General features: G+C 40.6%; 1 pseudogene; it reads right to left on the reverse strand.

Moving 5' to 3' along the window:
- Nucleotides 1-2,595: 2,595 nt before the first annotated feature.
- On the reverse strand, nucleotides 2,596-4,214 carry LOC128071061 (zinc finger protein 280B-like; annotated as a pseudogene).
- Nucleotides 4,215-4,960: the final 746 nt, after the last annotated feature.

The following is a 4,960-nucleotide window of genomic DNA, read 5'->3' on the forward strand; positions in this document are numbered from 1 at the left end:
TGTGTGTGTGTGTGTGTGTGAAAATTTAGGAAATTTAGGCTGGAGAGGGAAGAAGAGGATAGAGACTTCAAGTGCCTTGAAGGAGGAGGAGGAAAGAGAGGGGGTTGGAGATTTGATTGTGTTATTTGAACAGCATTGGTGAAGCTCAAACAAGGGAGGTAGCAAGCCATGCAGGCCTACGGGAAGAGCATTTCCCGAAGAACAGCACTTGCAGTCTCTGGATCGGGAAGAAATGGAATTTGATGGAGGAAAACCAAGGCCAGTGTTGTCAAAAAGAGTACATTCGTGGGGAAAAGAGTAGAGTAGAAGGACAGAGAATGGAAGAGAGGAAGCAGTCAGGGACCATATTGCTGGAACCTTTTAATTTGGCAATAAATACAACTTGTCCTCCTTAGGAGCATACTTCACAGCAACTAACAGTAACAGTGTTGATAATACTCAGCAACAATAAAAACACATAACTAAAACATTTCGTATTTTTTACTACAGAAATCGAAGAAAGGAGATAAGAATGCAATAGTCTGCGTATTTATTTATACAGAGTTTTCACCTGAGACCAGAATACACACACACTCTTTATACAACTAAAAGTGGTTTAAGCTGACACTCAGCAAAGTGCTTGGGCCCAAGTAAACTAACTGGAAAGGCCTAGTAAAATATTCAAAGTGCAAATAAACCAATCAAGCTTCGAGTAAATAAACACAATTTATTTGAATTTGAATTTACACTCAGGAAATTACCTAAAATGGAGACAATAGACTCACTACAGCTTAATCATCTGTAGTCCTTCCTCTTCAGTTCTGAGAGGGATGCTAACCCCTTGGTGATTATCACTTTCCAGCATTTTGGGAAAGCTTAGAGGACTTAAATAAATTGAGGAGTGGGGAGAGTGGGGAGAGACAAAGAGGAGGAGAAAGGAAGAGGAAACAGAGAGATTGCTCCTGGCATAGGTCTACAGACAGGATCCCAGCTTCCTTGAATGGTGCACAGAGACCGCTAGCTATCTGTGCCAGAAGTGGAGAAGGGGTGACATTCAACTCCAGGAGGAGACTCAACTCCAAGGACCTACAGAGGCAGCCAAGTGTGCTGATGTTCAGGAACCAATACTTAGAGGGTACCCCACAGGTCTGTGAAAGAGCCCTTGGAGACCGCAAGAAAAAAAGGTTTCCACAAGTATAATCACAGATTAGATGGTTGGCGAGATTAGAGGAAGGATAACTCTATGACCTGATAATTACTGAAATACATGAGACAATTCTTGCACATCAGACTGTGTCAAGAAAGACTGAAACTCAATTAGTTTGATACAATGGGAAATTACACACGCCAAGAATTAGCTCTTAACGCTACTACATTTGTGTCCAAGGCAAGATAAGATACAAAACTGAAATCTTCACATGTTCAACTAGGGTAAGACACATGTAACTGGAAAATATAAGGAAGAGTTCTAAAAAGGGTTTAATCACCCTGGACTATTTTTATCCGCCATATTTACTATTCTTGGACAACTCCATTGTAGCTTAAGGGTAAGAGAACTCAATTTAGCCCAATTCAAAAGCTGAACAGATTTCCTGTGTTTGATCCTTTGCAGTTAAAACTATGGGTCCAGCACAAATCAAAGTGGACGTCAAGGCTCTCTTTCCTTTGGGAATTTTAACTTGCTTTGCTACTGTGTCTGACACAGATATGCCTACCTCATTGGGACTACAGGCCAGCCAACTGGCAAAGGGGACGCAATGAATCAAATTCCCCTTTTGATCACTCAACAGGAGGTCCACAGGCACCAGGTCTCATTCTATTAACTATCTCTGCTTCTCCAACTGCAGTCAGTGATACACAGGGCCTGCTTGATGCTTGCAAGGGTCTCTCACCAAACACAGGCATTGTAACCGTTGGCTTCCTTGAGATGTCCCTGGGCTAGGTAAACGCACTCTGAGACAGTGTTCCTTCTACCTTGGCTCTATGCCTGGAGTGAATGTATGCCTCTTCCTCAGCTGGGACAAGAAGCCACAGCCCTTCACTGATTAAATCCCGTGTCTGGTCCAAACTCACATCATAGCTTCTCCATCAACTTCTCCACTGCACGCTTTCAGAGCCAGGTTATCTTCGATCAGCCCAAGAGGCACTTCAGAGAGTGACATTCAAATCTGGCTATATAGCTGATACTGAGAACTTCAAGGCATGAAAACAGTTGAAAATTACGTTGCTAAAACACTCTACAGATTATATGTATACTAGAGCTTTCAAACTTACAAGTAACATCAGCTACCGAAATAGGTTCTTACTTTTCCTTTCTCCACTTCTCTCATTCTCTCTCTCTCACACACACGTGAACACAATCTTTTTACATGTTAAGACAATTATATGAAAAACAGATAATAGACTTTTAAATAACATCTCAATACGCAGATCAAACGACATTGTACTTCCTGTATTTAAAACAAAATCACATAAATTACCCATCGGTTTCCCTATATTTGATATTACTGAATAATGCTATAATTTGATTTTTTGGTTTTAATGGGGTTTTTAACTTTGACTGAAATACTTGCTTCAGACTTACTGAAAGCAGAATTAACTTTTTTCTTCTTTTTTTGACCTCCTACTTTTAGATTTGGGGGGTGATGATTCAAAATCAGATGTGTTCACGGTAATGGACGCTACTTCCACCAATCCTGGTTGAAGGGGTTCCAGTGATACCTGAATAACAATTTTTGTTTCAGGAGACAATCCTTCTAGCTGCTTAGGCTTCTTAAACATTTGATGACACTGGGTCTTGTGCTCCCTTTCCTCTTTGGAACTTAAAAACTGCAGCCGACATTTGGAACACGGCGAAAACTCTTTTCCCAGTGCCCTCTATGATGACGTCCGTAGGCTGTTGCAGTTTTAAAAATTTTGAGACAAAACGGGCAAAGTAAATTCTTAGTGTTACCACGGTATGCTCTGAAATGTGCATCCATATCTGCAAAAAATGATGATCTGTAACTGCAAACCTGGCATACATAGGGCATTTCACCAGGCTTATGATTGTCTTTCATGTGCTCTAAGAGAACCTGATCTGTCTCAAAGGACAACTCACAGATGCGACAGACTGCGGAGGGCCCCTGGGGAGTGTGGACACTTTCAATGTGACACTGCATCTGGAAGGGAGTAGGAAACTGGCGGAGGCAGTGCCGGCAGGTGGTGTGGGTTTTCCAGCTGTCACCTCTCTGCCTCTCAAGTTCCAAATGGTGCTTCATGTGATTCATAAACTTGACATTTTTTAGAACTTTCAAGCAGCTGAGGCATTTAAACACTGTGTGGGTCTTCGGTTCTGGCTGCCCAACTCCTATATGCTCTCCATAGTAGAAGTCACCAAGTAACACAATCAGCTTTCCTTCTGTGGGATCACCAATTTTGTTTGGACTTGCTAAACTTGGAAAATCAGTTTTTGTCAGTCCATTTTCCCCTAAAGGTCTTACAGGCTTGCAATGACCATTGTCCTTTGGAAAAGGTGTTGGACAAGGTTCTCCATTCTGAACATGGCTTAGTGAGGTATGGACACGGTCTGGTGTGCTTTGCTGAGTGGTCACTGTATGAAAAATACCTGAAAGGGACAAAGCTAAAGAATGTTCCCCTATAATGCCATCACTGAGCTTAGGCCTTCTGGGATTTCTGCTATTTGTTTCACAAGTGGAAAGTCGCTTTGAGACATGAGGACTTTTATTCATATCTCCTGCAGAAACCGCTCTTTCTACTGGATGCTGCAATGAACTTGTGAAGGTAATCAAAGAAGAACATGACTCCTTTGAAAAGCACTTCGGCACTCTTTGTGGTGAAATACTTTTATAATCAGCTTGAGATGGAGGTTCAATAATAATAGGACTATCTGTTGATCTTGATTCAGAGTCAGAAACTGGCAAGACAGTCTTTGCTTCTGATGTAGGAGTCACATGACTAACAGGCTGTAATTTGTCAGCGTTACCTTTCCTGAAGTGACCATACCTTTTTCTCCTTGAACAAGAACCTGGGGTATCTCTGCTCAGTACGTTTGAAACGACTGGTTTTGAAGCTGAGCTCATCCCAACAAAGATCACGTCAGCATCTTCATTTACATGTTCCACTCCGACCAAGATCACTTCATCATCATCATCATCTGCTTGTTTGGTTTCTCCCTCCCTTTTCCGTACTTCTGGCTCTTGTTCTTCTTCACGTAACATACATGGTAGTTCCATATTTTGAGTACTTTTTTATTCTTAGAGGGTGCGGCCACAAGTCCCAGTGCTTCCTTTATACAAACTGCCACCTAAGTATAAACATACTACATATTAGTTAAGTACAGAAAAATGGGCTATTTGATTATCTCCAAAACTCTAGAGTAGTTATAAACACCCGATTCTTACAGACAAAGACACTGAGTGTCAACGAGACTCATTGACAGCTGAAAAACCTATGACTACAAGTCTACATGGCTCTAGAATCATAAGCTTTGTCCCACGTTCACTTTAACCTCTTCTATTTAAAAAAATAAAGAAAAAAAACCCAAAAACCCACCACGACTGATCATTAGGTGAAATCACATGTAAAGGACGAGTACTTTTACAAAAGCACTGTTGTACAGCGTTCAGAAACATGGACTTTGGAGTCAAAGAAGATTAAGTTGGAATTCTAAGTTAACCACACACCAGTTGCATCTTCTTGGGCAAATTTATAACTTTTAAAGGTGTTTCTGTCTCTTAAAGACAAACATGCTTATTTCTTAGACTTAAGGTTACCAGCTCTTTTTAAAAGGCATCGGCTATTCAAGGGCATCTTGTTTTATAGTAAAATTTGAAGAAAATGTATCTTAAATGCACATTACACCTGATTCACAAATTCTAATTTCATAAATATTAACAAAGAAAATAGGTAGCAAATTCAAAGTATAATCTATCTATACCTAGTTAACAAACAGCATAATTCAATGTCAAGCACTTAACAC

Source organism: Budorcas taxicolor, chromosome Y, assembly GCF_023091745.1.
Source record: "Budorcas taxicolor isolate Tak-1 chromosome Y, Takin1.1, whole genome shotgun sequence".
NCBI classification, from domain to species: domain Eukaryota; kingdom Metazoa; phylum Chordata; class Mammalia; order Artiodactyla; family Bovidae; genus Budorcas; species Budorcas taxicolor.